This window comes from Lactuca saligna, chromosome 1, assembly GCF_052625555.1.
Source record: "Lactuca saligna cultivar CGN05327 chromosome 1, ASM5262555v1, whole genome shotgun sequence".
Lineage (NCBI taxonomy): Eukaryota > Viridiplantae > Streptophyta > Magnoliopsida > Asterales > Asteraceae > Lactuca > Lactuca saligna.
This window is the reverse complement of record NC_136417.1, coordinates 118,712,587-118,728,873: the sequence shown is the minus strand read 5'-3', so window position 1 is coordinate 118,728,873 and position 16,287 is coordinate 118,712,587.

The window sequence follows — 16,287 nt, the reverse complement described above, 5'->3', positions numbered from 1 at the left end:
CCGAACGCGGAACCATAAGTCCTCAGTTTCTAATACCCTCCCTACGAGCTTACCACCTTTAACATCCCTAACCACCACCAGATTCCTGACCAATGGCCACCTGCCATGGAGACACACGTCCGTACCTCATGCATAATCTCGCTCTGCACTTCACCTTGACCAATAATAACCCTGGTCTCATGATTCCGAACCGCAGGTCTCTATATCCAGATTTCTAACCACCCTTGAGCAAATCTCTGATCCCCTCCATAAAGTCCGGTTCTCCCCCACTTAGGGTTCGAACCATCACCAATTGATGCACTAACAACTATCCCACAGACAGTTTCTACCAGAACATCGCACCTACTCTTGGAAGGTGCTACACGACGCCCCATGATCTCCCCACATAGGGATCAAGCAACCCCAAAATTCCCTAAATCTCTGATGAAGTCCTCAAGAAATTCTCGTCACGACTATCTCTAGTCCCTCCAAAATCTCATACCATCCACTACCGAACATCTCAATTGTCCAGTAACAATCCTGACTATCAAACTGGAAATTCTGAATCATCATACTCCTCATCCTTGTATTCCCAACCAACGTGTGAATCATCACAAGAGCAGGGACTCCACTCCCATACTCAATACCCAACATAGACATAAGGGTCACCGCCCCGATATACTCTTCTGGATCACCCATTGCTACAGTTAGCATACGTCCTACTATACTCAAGTACGGTGCATCCTGGTCCCTGCCCATCTCAGTCCTAACTAACAACCTGCTCATGGTATATCATTTCTCGCGGCAGACACGCTGACAAAAACTCTGGTGGAAGATCACCATCAATGTGAACCCGCAGGGTTTACTCCTAACCCCAAAACCGAAGTCTCATACCTCTTATGTTTCCCATAGGAAGCGGAAATAGCACCACTCAGGTCACAAAAAGTATCCCCTTTCTCTCGGCTGATTGCTCCTCTCAAGCCGTAATCCTCCATAAAAACCATCTCTACTCATCCTTGAGTCTTGTGACTACATCTGACATCTTACCAAAAATATTTGAAATGCTCTCGGCCTCCCTCTCAAGGGATGCCTCTTCTGACTCAATCATGGCCCTCAGGCCTAAAACCTCATCACGTCCAATCTCCGCATACTCAACCATTACCGGATAATCGGAGAACTACAAGCGTCATTCACTACAAACCATGGTACCCAGTACCCAAAGGATTCTTACATGGACTGCTCGCTGCTCTGGTGTCTTCGGTAGTACGGGCCCTATACTACTGCTCACACTGCATCAGTATTCACCCCAAGTCCTCCTCCTAGGATCCCAGAACACAAGCACTCTGATCTCGCTATGCATAGTCTAATCTCCTGCAGACCTCTCGTAAGCTCCTCACTGCTACCTACTCACTCTCAAGTATCTCATAGCAGCAAAAATCTCCTAGGCTAAGGCATCACAAATCAGGCCACTCTAGTCCTAATATGATTACCTAGCCTACTCTAACATGCATTTTATATCATATCATAACTCATAACACATAATGTAAGAGTATTTTGGGGATTCACCATTTGGGCGCTGGCTGACCGTACACACCTTCCACTCTGTTTGCTTCCAAAACCTCTTTTTCTTTTTAGAAAATCTTAGTTTTATTTGAAATTTCTCAAATCCTCGGTTTGAGTTCAAATACACCCGAAGGTGCATCCGAATCCCTCAAACCAAGGCTCTGATACCAACTTGTAACGCTCAGATTTTTCAAAACAATTTTTCATTTTTCAAAAAACATAAACCATCATTTAATAATCTGAAATCCCATGTTTAACAATTGTCATCGTAACAAAAATACATCCCAAGATCATAAAAATTCCGTGTGTGTACTGATCAAGCTGGCGCCTTCCCGCGATCATCACTGGCACCTGAAACACATAACACAACAACTGTAAGCATAAATACTTAGTGGGTTCCCCAAAATACCACTCTAACACATAATAGCCACTCAAGGCTGTAACTCTGTTGACCCTCAAGTCTATGTGTCTCAGTAGGTCCCTCCACCCCCAACTCTCTATGGGCCCTCTGGCCGTAACTTTGTGGACCCGAAAGTCCTAACTCTATGGACCCGAAGGTCCTAACTCTGTAACTCTGAATCATACATAGCACATATCACAATAAATCACAGCACATAAATAACATGCAATTACACGGGCGTATAACTCTAAAATACTCTATCACATAACTCTGTTACCACACTAGGTAAAGTATAGTGAGAAGACTCACCTGGCACTAAGAATCAACCTCCAATCATGCTGCTTGCCAAACACCGACCTCTAACTCTGTGTCAAAACCCACAATTAACCCAATCATGAACTAAGTCCAATTTCTCAATTACCAAGTCAAAAGATAGACCATCTACCAATCCATTACGGTCCTAACCCATTGGGCCCACCAAGGCCCAATAATAATTGAGTTTTCCCCAAGGCCCAACCTCATCCTACAAGACAAGCCCAACATGAGGCCCAAGACATCAATTTAATTCTCTGATCACAGGCTCCACTAAGCAGGCCCAAGGATTCCGGCCCAAAACTTAAAGCCCAAAAGATCACCTAGCCCAAAAGCCCACAAAGGGGTTACGTGGGCATACCTCTCTTGGTACGCTTAGTGTACTCAAGCATGCACAAATCTAATCGGGGACCTCAGCCCAGTACGCGGGGCGTACTAGGATTATGCTGGGCGTACTCTCAGTTTTGCTTAAATAAATTTCTGGATCTTAACCCGTTAAGACCTTAACTTATCTCTTGGATCTAGACTTCCTAACATCTCTTACTCCATAAAGTTATCGACTTTAAGCCTTTGCATGGCTGATGAGGTCACAACACATAAAACTCTTACTTTCTTAACCCAAAATGCTCATAACTCATGCATGGGTAGATTCACACGATCAAGATCTCATTTTTATGGTCCTTCATCACTAGATACACTTAAAAGGACGGGTTATTAAGCTTTGGAGTGCATCAACTCATAAAGTCTCAAGCTTGGGACCAAAAACCCTAAAATGGAACCTAAAATGTGTAACAGCCCAAAATCTCAAGTATTGTTTAATTGCTTTTTGGGGTGTTTTAAAGGGGAGACTCGGCGAGTTGGAGCCAGACTCGCCGAGTAGGGTCGCAGTTGTGGTCGCGGGTTCGCGGCTGGACTCGACGAGTCCAGGTATGGACTCGGCGAGTCGACGTTGTTTAGCGGAAAACCCTAGCCGTTCAGTTTGGGACATATATAAGGGATCTTATGCCGTCATTGCTCGTCTTTTGGCCGATTGAAGAGAACCCTAAACGACTGAGGCGTCTAGAGCAAGCTTGAAGGCCATGGGTGACCTTGAAGGAATTGTTGTGCAAGGAGGAGAAGGGTTTTAGTTAAAGGAACTGCAGGGAGTTCGAGTTCTGAAGTTTGGGGACATGGAAGGTACATCATTCAGGTAATAATTCGGATTACATTCTCCTGTGATTGATGTGTATATAGATTTAGGGTTTATGGAACCCATTTGGAGTCTAGATGGTTTGTTGTGTTGTTATTCAACGTTTATAACCTTGCATTAGGACCCTTAGAGGTCCAGAAGGATCCATGTTTGTATATTCGGGAAAATATGTACCTCATGAAGCAGTTCGATCGACTGCATGGCGTGGACTCGCCGAGTCGGATGATCAGACTCGGCGAGTAGCTTGAAGATTCACTGGGACTCGCCGAGTTTGTTCTCCAGACTCGGCGAGTGGAGTCGGGGTGGCCCCGCGATTCTTCCAGGAGTAACTCATCGAGTCAAAGGGGATACTCGACGAGTAGAAAGGGAATTTTAGAGGATTGAAGAACGACCAGACTCGCCGAGTCGTCAGGGAACTCGCCGAGTCCAGTCGAGCTGACAATGGACTGTTGACCAGAGACGACCGGTGTGATTTCTTAGGGTCAGTTAACGTGGAAGATAGAAGTGTTAATAAGAGATATATGATGTTACAGGGAGCTTGTAGCTCGGAGGATCAAGTGCAAGGGACTTCAGGAGTTGCTATCTCCCAGCGTCCGCGAGGTGAGTTTTCTCACTATACTGTACCCGGAAGGGTTTGATTGTGTGACTGGAAGGTCAAATATGTTATGTGTTATGTTTATATGCTATAAATGGAAAGTTAGCTGCTACGCGTGATATACATGTTAAATATGGGCCGGAAGGCAAAGTGTTATGTGACAGAAAGGTCAGGTGTGATATGCTATATATGTGCTTTAAGTATTAGAGTAAATGTATTATGTGTTGTGCATGTTTTGGGCCGGAAGGCAGGTTGATATATGATATATGTGCTTTATGTGTTAGAGTAAATGTATTATGTGTTATATATGTTTATGGGCCGGAAGGCAATTATCTTATGGGCCGGAAGGCAATTATCTTATGGGCCGGAAGGCAATTATCTTATGGGCCGGAAGGCAATTATCTTATGGGCCGGAAGGCAACACGTTAGGGGCCGGAAGGCGATTATCTCATGGGCCGGAAGGCATTGTGCAGTGGACCGGAAGGTCAGGGCCTGGAAAGGCGTATTTGCGTAAGGTGTATATTGGGGAACTCACTAAGCTTCGTGCTTACAGTGTTTATGTTATATTGTTTCAGGTTTTCTCAGTAACGCGGAATGGCAACGGTTCGATTGTACACACCGAAGAAAGAGTTGTATTTGGAGGATCCTGGTTGTTCATGCAAATGAAAATGGAACTATGTTTTGTAATTCAAATATGAATAAGATTTTTACCAAGTGTTTTAATATTAAATTGATTATTTAAATGAAAATTTTGTTTTTCGAAAATCACGGTGTTACAATTGGTATCAGAGCCTTGGTTTGAGGGATTCGGACGCGCCTACGGGTGAATCTGGACTCAAACTGAGGAAGTAAGAAAAAGTTTTCAAATAAATAGTTTTCTAAAAGTGAATAAGGGTTCAAAGAGAAAGCAAGAAAGAGCAGTGTGTACAATCAACCAGAGCCAAACGGTGATTTCCCAAGATACCCTTACTTTTGTGTTATGAAATATCTATTATGCACTTTATGAGATATTATTGCATGCTAGAGACAGGCTAGGAATTTCATATCTTAGGACTAGAGTGGCCTGATTCGTGATGCCTTAGCCTAGGGTTTGTTGTTATATGTGCGTTATGCTTTGGTGTGTATGTGATGAGTGAGGGTATCTAGTTAGAACGCACGAGGGGTAGAGCTACAGAGTACAGTGGTACTTCCGAGGATGAGCCGAGAAGGTGGAGCTATCAAGGATAGGGAGTCCTATGTATGCTTCGATGCTTGAATGCTGCTTGCTTCGTGCCTTGTGGAGTTCTCGATGATGGGAGTCAGCTACTAAGTGAGTATGACGATACTCAGGAGGTAGATGGCTGGCATCATTAGGAACTCTTCAGCAGCTGATAGCAAAGAAGTGGGGGGACGGCGGAAGGGACTAGGGAGTAAACCTAGCCAGATGAGTGCGCTGGTAGAGTAGAGGATTTCGCTAGAGAGCGAGCACGCGTGAGGGGATTGGTGAAAGAGTAGCTCGATCAGCTACTTAGGAACTCTGGTATGGTCCGTGTGGAAGGTATGGGTAGATGTGGCAGGTAGTATGGGCCCGTACTACTGAAAGCAGAGGACCCATACTTGATACAGGGAGCATTCTGAAGGTCCTAAGGAACGGAATATGGAGTGATGTCATGGTTCGAGCACCATACATCGGAGCAGATTGCGGGGTGATGTTATGGTCCGGGCACCATACATCGGAACAGATTGAAATAGATGTTGTGGTTCGAGTGCCATACGTTGGAGCGGATGGAGGGTGATGCTATGGTTCAGGTACCATACACTGGAGCAAATTGAGAAGGCATGGCATGGGATGAGTACCATGGTTCGTAGTGGATGATGTTGGTGACTATCTTGTTATCCGATTATGATCGATGAGGTAGAGATCGGACGCTATGGGTTTTAGGCCTGTGGACCATGATTGAGGATGGAGAGGCGTTCCTTGAGAGGAGGAAAGGCGAGTACCTATCGGAGTATTGTGGTAGGGAGTTAAAGGGAGAGGGAAATTCCGGTCTGAGTCGAGAAATCAGTCGATAGAGGAGAGGTCACCTTCTAGGTGGGTAGTGCCATTTATGTTCGTGTGCAAGACACGAGGGGTCTGGTGTTTCAGTTCTGGATTTGGGAGTACACCCTGCAGGTAGTTTTCGATAATGACTTCCCTCAGAGCATCAGGTAGCGGGTGTACCGCGAGACAGTGATTTACCGTGAGCAGACAGTCAGTTGGGACTGAGGTAGTCGAGAACCACACCACACCTAATTGAGAATGACAGGTTGTGTTATAGTGGTAGCAGTGAAGAATTCAGTCGAGTTTTGCAGTGCAGAGAGTTTCGTCTAGGTTGAGAGTGAGTTCCTGTCCTTGGGACAAATCCGGCGTTGGATATGGGTTGATGAGTTGAGATGAGAGGAACGATGGTTTTGCGGTGCAGTCTACGAGTCAAAGATGTTATCGAGCAGTGCAGGTGCTTAGTATTAGATTGGTGTGGGATTTGGAACGATTAGAGGCAGCCGTGATGAGAAGTTCTTGGAGAGTTAACCAGAGGTTCAGAGTATAGAGGGTTGATTGACTTCATAAGGGGAGGGACTATTGGGCGTTGCACAGCACTTTCCTGGAGCAGGTACGATTTCGCTGGTGAAAGATAGTCGTGGGTTGATGGTATGCTAACTAGTGACGGTTCGAACCCTAGTGGGGGAGAACCGGGTGCAGTACGTAGAAAACAAAGAATTGACAAGAGTAGTTATAAGTGGATTATAGAGATGCAGTAGGAAATCATGAGACCAGAGGTGTCGATGATCGAGTAAAGGGGTCAGAGTGAGTTAATGCGGGAAGTACTTGAAGAGGAGAACGAACGTATCCATGACAGGTGATTGGTGTTGTTGCAAGGAGATAGAGAATGATTGGGCAGTCAACTTCCGGAGTCGGTATGCGTATCCTTGTTTGCATTTTGAGTGTCGGGAAAAAGGGATTTGGAGAATTATCAGCACATTTCGTACGTCAACGTTATCTCGCATTCCAATCGAGAAATTAGATGCACCAAGGTTGTAGGACGGGGAAAATATAGATTTAATTATGGGGTGCAGGGGATCAGTGGTGGTGGTAGTATGCTGGGATATTCGGGTATGATATCCTTATTTTGGAGTTATTCGGGAATCCCGAATTGAATCGACGTGTGGCATATTAGGTATCTGCGGATTTAGTAGGAGTCTTCGGGTATGGGCATTCAGGGAGATTATTTGAGAGGATGGATTTTTGCAAGATGGGCGTTCGTTATGTTGATTGCCTCCATAGTCTGTGGTGGATGTTCGAGTCGCAGTACTCACTAGTCAGAGGGTGTTGTGATACTGCGTGGAGTTGCAGTACTCACTGGGTGGCAAGAGAATTTTTATGTTGGAATATTTTCGAGCAGCGTATGAGGTGGAAGAGTTTCGAGTTCGGGTAGCCCTGGTATTGAGTCTCTGGAGCTTGGATGTTGAGTCGGGGGCGAGACGGGGGTCTTCGTCTCTGTCGGGAGATGCGGGGAGATACGCAAGGAAGAGGCACAGCAGAAACCAGAGATTAGAGTTGAGACGATCCTCGGTGGGATTGTATTTTCTCTCACGAGGAAAAAAAGATTTTGTGACTTACGTGTCACTGGGCCGGGATAGTGGTCACGGGGAGAAAAGTCAGTGGAATATTTGGATCGCGATATGGGTGACCGTTGGGGGCTCAGATGTGGAGCCAAAAGTTAATCTGGTACTTAGTCTTGAAGAGGAATATGGGAAAGGAGCTTATCATGATGACATCTGAGGACACTTTAGAGAGGGCGAACGATGCGGACGTTCGAAGACATGTTTCGGGCATGTGTATTAGCTGTCGGAGGAAGCCGCGGTACGTAATTATCATTGGTTGAGTTGTTCCATATTAACAGCCATCATTAGTGCATTAGTATGCCGCCCTTTGAGCTGTTGCATGGAAGGTGATGTCGGAATCTCGTTCGTTGAGGAAAGGTAATGCATGGACCCGAGAGTCCTTGCGAGCAGATCCAGTGCATGTGTGATACAGGGAGTAGTGGCAAGGTTATTAAGCGGATTTCACTAAGTGAGGGAAGGGAAAGGTATGTTGGGGCGAGTGCAGCATGTGTATACGATTGCAAGAGGTGAAATCGTGAGAGTTGCCCTGAGAATTGAGAATAGGTCCCTCAGTTGTTCCGATATGGATAAAGTGGGCTTAGGATCGGGGGACCGGTGATTCAGAGTTTCATAACCCTTATGGGTCGTGTGATCATTGAGATTTAGAGCAGAGTCGCGTCTTGGGAAATTCTCGGTTGCAGGAAGTGGTGGACAGTATAGCGATCGTGTTTTGGTCGACAGAGCAGATGCAACAGGTTAAACAGAGGTTAAAGATCGTTTAGAGTTGACAGGAACGTTGTGCAGACAGACGCCATTACGAGCATGTGTTTCAGGTCGGCGACTGCGTATTCCTGACGGTCTCTCCCTGGGAAGGGGTGTTTCGATCCAGGAAGAGGGGTAAGTAGGGGCCCGGTATGTTGGGTCTTTGCGTGAAGGTGCGAAGGTAGGAAAAGTGGCCTACCGGTTGGAGCTGCCAACGGAATAGGGATGGATCCATGACACTTTTAGGTGTCGCAATTGAAGAGGTGTATAGCAGATGAGTCAGCAGTGGTTCTACTAGAGAACGATTAGGTGGATGCGAGCCTGTGTTACGCCGAGAGGCCAGTGGCCATCAGGGATCGGAAGATCAAGTTTCTGAGGAACAAGGAGGTACCTCTGGTATTGATTCAGTGGCAACCTCGGAAGAGATCGGAAGTGTCTAGGGAAGCCGAAACGTGTGGTGCGGGAGCAGCATCCAGAACTATTTTCAGAGTGAGACTTCGAGGGCGAAGTCTAATTCTAGTGGGGGAGAATTGTAACAGCCCAAAATCACAAGTATTGTTTAATTGCTTTTTGGGGTGTTTTAAAGGGGAGACTCGGCGAGTTGGAGCCAGACTCACCGAGTAGGGTCGCAGTTGTGGTTGCGGGTTCGCGGCTGCACTCGACGAGTCCAGGTATGGACTCGGCGAGTCGACGTTGTTCAGCGGAAAACCCTAGCCGTTCAGTTTGGGACGTATATAAGGGATCTTATGCCGTCATTGCTCGTCTTTTGGCCGATTGAAGAGAACCCTAAACGACTGAGGCATCTAGAGCAAGCTTGAAGGCCATGGGTGACCTTGAAGGAATTGTTGTGCAAGGAGGAGAAGGGTTTTAGTTAAAGGAACTGCAGGGAGTTCGAGTTCTGAAGTTTGGGGACATGGAAGGTACATCATTCAGGTAATAATTCGGATTACATTCTCCTGTGATTGATGTGTATATAGATTTAGGGTTTATGGAACCCATTTGGAGTCTAGATGGTTTGTTGTGTTGTTATTCAACGTTTATAACCTTGCATTAGGACCCTTAGAGGTCCAGAAGGATCCATGTTTGTATATTCGGGAAAATATGTACCTCAGGAAGCAGTTCGATCGACTGCATGGCGTGGACTCGCCGAGTCGGATGATCAGACTCGGCGAGTAGCTTGAAGATTCACTGGGACTCGCCGAGTTTGTTCTCCAGACTCGGCGAGTGGAGTCGGGGTGGCCCCGCGATTCTTCCAGGAGTAACTCGTCGAGTCAAAGGGGATACTCGACGAGCAGAAAGGGAATTTTAGAGGATTGAAGAACGACCAGACTCGCCGAGTCGTCAGGGAACTCGCCGAGTCCAGTCGAGCTGACAATGGACTGTTGACCAGAGACGACCGGTGTGATTTCTTAGGGTCAGTTAACGTGGAAGATAGAAGTGTTAATAAGAGATATATGATGTTACAGGGAGCTTGTAGCTCGGAGGATCAAGTGCAAGGGACTTCAGGAGTTGCTATCTCCCAGCGTCCGCGAGGTGAGTTTTCTCACTATACTGTACCCGAAAGGGTTTGATTGTGTGACCGGAAGGTCAAATATGTTATGTGTTATGTTTATATGCTATAAATGGAAAGTTAGCTGCTACGCGTGATATACATGTTATATATGGGCCGGAAGGCAAAGTGTTATGTGACAGAAAGGTCAGGTGTGATATGCTATATATGTGCTTTAAGTATTAGAGTAAATGTATTATGTGCTGTGCATGTTTCGGGCCGGAAGGCAAGTTGATATATGATATATGTGCTTTATGTGTTAGAGTAAATGTATTATGTGTTATATATGTTTATGGGCCGGAAGGCAATTATCTTATGGGCCGGAAGGCAATTATCTTATGGGCCGGAAGGCAACACGTTAGGGGCCGGAAGGCGATTATCTCATGGGCCGGAAGGCATTGTGCAGTGGACCGGAAGGTCAGGGCCTGGAAAGGCGTATGTGCGTAAGGTGTATATTGGGGAACTCACTAAGCTTCGTGCTTACAGTGTTTATGTTATATTGTTTCAGGTTTTCTCAGTAACGCGGAATGGCAACGGTTCGATTGTACACACTGAAGAAAGAGTTGTATTTGGAGGATCCTGGTTGTTCATGCAAATGAAAATGGAACTATGTTTTGTAATTCAAATATGAATAAGATTTTTACCAAGTGTTTTAATATTAAATTGATTATTTAAATGAAAATTTTGTTTTTCGAAAATCACGGTGTTACAAAATGCACAAAACAAAAGGAGAGGGAAAGCTTGGAGCTTTATACCTTCAAATGGTGCTCTAGCCCCAAGGAAGCTCAGATCCACGACTTGCTCGTCGACTTCACTCCCTGCCATGCTCCTTCTTAACTCTCAAAAGTCCACAAGAACACAAACAAGCTCATCATAGCCACCACAAACTTCAAGAACGGATATTAGAGTTTTAGAGGGTTTAATAACTGAGGAAGGTGGCTAGAAATGAGACCATCTCTTTCTTTTTATAGGGAAACTTCACTTAATTAGGGTTTTCTTCTGTGCCTAGTATGCCCAGCGTACCCCCTGGTACGCCCAGCGTACTAGGTGGCTCTTGCTTAAGAAACACGCGCATATGTACGCTAAGTGTACGCATACGTACGCCCAGCGTACTTCGCTGCCAACTTCTTGACTTTAAGGACATAACTTGTCAACCCTCCAAACTTTCATAGCTTCAAAGATAAAACTTTGAATCCACAATCCTCGTACATATCGAAAGGTAATGAGATCCCTTACATTTCAAGCAACTCGCCTCAACCCGAAACCTTCTTGCGTCCGACTTGTGGCCCACCAACACTAATCACGGACAATCTGAAACAAGATGTTACAGTCCACCTCTTATCCTTGACTGGATCAGGCGTTGGTTTTCTTCGGGTACTTATATAGGGTTCTCTTCTCTTCTAGACATATTGAATTTCTGCTCTGCCTTACTTCCGATTCGGACTCTGAGTGTCATCACTTCATAATGGATGACTGGAATCTCGGGAGTTCAGATGAATTTCCCACCAATGTCTCTAAAAGGTAAAGGCACATGGTAATTTCAATAGTCTCGTACCTATTCATTTATTTCCAAATTGGAAATCTTCTCAGTGAACCCCTTATAGGTCTGTATCGACTCTTCTGCCAATTACTAAAGTGGATAAGGTTTTCTAAAGGGGTTTATGCGAGAATGGGAATGTCTAAAGAATCTTAAGAGATTATTCACACATTTCACTGGGTGATCCATATCAAGTCCTACTATAATTACAAAGTGTACACAAATCATATATAACTTAGATCTGATAGGCCTTCGAATATGTGATACTACTCTATATCCACATCCAAACAAGGAAAAGGAAGTAGAGCGGAACCACTCATTCTTAGCCTATGAGATCATCACTATATATAACCTTGGGAGTATACACTCTGTAATCATAGGTCTATCAATAAAGGTCTTTTTAGTTTTCACGCAAGGTTATTTGTGGTTCCTAAAATACTCCCATAGTATTTTAATTACGTATTTGATTCTAAAACTTCTGAACATGCTTTTGGGTTTATTGTTAGTCTTTTAATATCATAAAATACTCCTATAGTATTTTAAACTTTATGTTTGGCTCTAGCAATTCTTGTATGGTAAGTTACAGATTTATTGCAACACCACCATCACTCCTAAGCACACGTTAGTCGCATCTCGAATAAATATAGTTGATCAGGTTATATTTATTCCAGCTTACGATTACATAACTGCCCAGGTTTGACGGTAATGCTCAGCATCCAAAGACTTTTATTCTTATTCTTCTAGTGATACTTGTTCGGATTTTTATATTATGGATGTTCTTATACTTTTGTAAAATATGGTTATATTTTAAAGTATAATTTCTTGGTCAGAGTGTTTTTATCCCATTGTATTTATAGGTTGTATATCTTTTATGATTTGATATACTGAGCTCACTATAAACAATGCTTTGATACCAATCTGTAACACCCCAAAACCAGAACGGCGGAAACATTCTGGGGTGGAGAACGTCATGTCAAGTATCACAACATATGCAGTATAGTAATCAAAGTACAACAACCATTGCATTAATAGTAATAATTTTATATAGGTTAGATATAACAATAACATCAAAGTAGATACAGAGAATAACATAAACTGCAGCTTGGTACAAGGTTGTCTTCACAAAAGCTCCCGGAGTGCACCTGCCTATCTATGACCTGAGAATACAAGTTATTTTGAAAGCGAGTATCAGCATTTTAATGCTGGTGAGTTCATAAGTATTTAATGACATTGGTTATAAATACATGATTTACTTCAAAATAATCTCACTAGGTGATGGTGACTTGAGTTTACAGAGTATTTGAATCCTTTCCAGAAAATCCTATATTTTCTAATAAAAGTAGTCTTCTACCAAGACTCAATTGTTTTATGTTTAAACCAATGCGTATCTCTACTAAAAGCAATCTTCTATCAAGACGTGACCGTTTTATGTTTTAGGAGTAATTTCCCCCAAAAGTACTATCATTATCCAAAATATAGTTTATACTTTCAAGAATATGTAAGAAGATCACAAGCAAAAGTAATAGGGAAAATAATATTTTACCTTAGTTGTAACACTGCTGGCTAAAAGTAAAAAAAACATAGACTCTAGGTGGTATTGAATGAACCATACGCCTCGCAAAGTCTAAAGTAATGAAGTACAGACTCCAGACGGTATCGAATGAACAATACGTCTCGCAAAGTCTAAAAGAATGAAGTACAGACTCCAGGAAGTATTAAGGGAACAATGCGCCTCGGAGAGTCTAAAATAGCCTTTGATCTTACGTAGATTAGTTTAACGATTTAAAATGTGGCCTAGTATATAACTAGGAAAACATATCATGATGGTTTCATATATAGAAAATATCGTGATAATACTTCTTACCTTAAAGCCATGAATTATAAGGTAAATGTAAAGATACTTGTAACCATACTAATTGATGATCGAATACTTGACGACCTACTACCATCGAAATGAATGTGACATTTGTCACCCCTTGGCGTGGTCGGTCGGGACTGTAGCTAGCAGTCAGGATGTGGGAGTGTTTGTCCCGTATAGATCCATAAACACAATGCCTGCTCTCCCTCCAGAAGACTTTGGTTACCAACTTGACAATGGTGGAATCCGCGTCATGAGGATGTATCTCGTGTTTTGATTTCTATAAACCTTCCTTTTTACTAAAAAGTATTTGTTTTAGAATATAATTATAACTAAGTTCTCATTCATGAATGTTATGGTTAGTTTCTATACTATACCTATTATAGTTTACTTGAGAGGTTATCTAGATGTCTTTGCTACCCAAAGGTGATGAATTGCTTGATGGAACTTTTATGAGTATATATGTATACATGATATATAACTAATATTTAAACGACCTTCGGACAGATAACTGTTACCCTAAAGCCACATCCAAACAAGGAAAATGAATTAAAGCGAGTTAGCATTCCTATGTCCTTTAAACATTACTTATATAACTATACATATACAAGCATGCATTTGACAATAAAAAAGTATAAAAATAAGTTTTTGGTAAAACCTTGGGAAAATCTATAAATAAGAATTTATGACTTGATGTCAGTTTATAAAAAATAATAATAATAATAATAATAATAATAATAATAATAATAATAATAATAATAATAATAATAAAATAAATAAATAAATAAATAAAACAAAAACAAAAAAAAAGATTTGAAAACCTTTAGTTGGATAAAAAAACAGTTTAACATGCAGAAATCTATTTGCTAGCCAATTATTAATCACATGTGATTGATCTAATAACGTACTAGTTCAACTTGTATTTTCCCCATAAAAGCATTTAAAATCATTTAAAAAGTTTGATTAAGGGGGTATGAACTCACCTGAAGTGAGTAACTCGAAAGAAAGATTGATATAGGATCATCGGGTGTCGAATGAAGTCGTGAGTACAAACGGATCCTAGTTTATCATGTAACAACACATATATGAATACACTTAGGGTATATAACCACTAATAGACACATGGACACACTTTAGGGACATGAAAACACTTATAAATAAGTGTTACAAACACCTATTGAAGTCCCTAAATGAGTGTAAGGCCTTAGATTTGAGTGTAAGGCCACCAAACTCAACCTTTGTGAGTGTGGGTCCAGGTGTGCGGCCAGGATGTGTGTGCAGTCGTACATAGGAGTGTGCGACCATACACTCCTCATTCATGACCAAAATGTCTATTTTTAGGTGTTTCAAGGCCAATACCAAGTCCAACTAGTAGATAGGGGTTGGAACTCTCACTTTGGAGGGTTTTTGAGGTGTGTATGGCCACCTTATGATGGTGTGCGACCGTACACCTTCAAAGGATGAAGAACACGAAGAACACTATGAGTTTTAGGCTTAGATTCAGGTGTCTTACCAATATAACAAGTTGAATGATGGAGTACTTCACGTTTTTTAGGCCTTTAGAATGTTCTTGGATGAAGTTTCTAGAGAGAGAAAGTTACAGCTTTGAGAGAGTGGGAAAAGGGGTGTAAGGTTGGCTAAGTGTTCAATATATAGGGTCGAGTGTGAGGTTGGAGGGTGTGTGCGGCTGGCTGGCGGGACACGCGGGTGTGCGGCCGCACACACCTTCTTTGGTGTGTTTGGCCCGATTTTGTGATGCTACACCCCTTCTAACCCTTCCTAAGGCTCATATCAAGGTTATAATAAGCCTAGAACACTCATATAGACCCACATTTTCGTTATAAGATAGCAAAACGAAGCCTAACACTCGACTGAGTTGAATAGTTGAACTTTACAAGACAAGGATTTTCGGGTTGTCACAAAAACACTCAACATGACAACACATTAGAAAGAGAAAATGGCATAATACTTTAGGAGAAATAATTAAAAAATATTTTAAGGATTGTTGTGACTCGCTAGCAAGTTTTCGAAGAAAGCAATCTTCGAATATATTATAATAACAAATTAAAGCAAAAAGTAATATGAAATCCCAAACAAATTAAAGTGAACGAAAGAAGAATTAAAAAGAAAAGCGGTACCTTCGTTATAGTCATCTTCATGACTAGAAACACACAGTTCCAAAATAGAGTCCGACCAACATGGCGACTTGGGAAGTAGAAAATAACAAAACTGGAGACTTAAATCCTCCTCGGACTTCTTCAGCTGGTCGGCCTCATGTAGCTGCCTGAACTCATCTGCACCTCTGATATACCTATCCCCAATGAAAACCCTAGGTACGGTTAGTTTGGTCTTTTTGATCTCGTCGTCACCGCCTTCGACTATGATATTCTATAACTCGTCTAGGAACCAGAAGTCCATCGATAGATCACGCTCGATCGATACATGGAACCCTCGTAATTGATTGAACGATGTTGCAAACCTCAAATGTCGGCCGGACCACACGAAGACGCGTCATGCATACCACCACTTGCTTTTCAACTCCCGAAATCGAAATCACGTAGTTAGATCTCCCCAGTTTTACCCCCAGCGCGACAAATTTAATTCCGGTAGACATTTCTCCGGATTCTCGATCTGTATCATGGTGACTGCGAACCAGATCTGTTGGCCTTCAACTTCAAATCTAGATCCAATGAAACTAGATATGACATACGGTTCAGATGAGACGAGGAGTTGAAGCATATATGTAGAGAGCGGAGAAACGGCATTTTCGACAGTGGTCTGACAATTAAACGGTCGACGATGGTGATATGGCGGTTCCGGCGGCTGTCCGGTGTTTTTAATGGTGGTCCAGCAAAATGAAAGGGACGTACTAACATGTATACTAGTGGAGTGGGTAGTAGGTAGGATGGAGTTGGGGGTAAG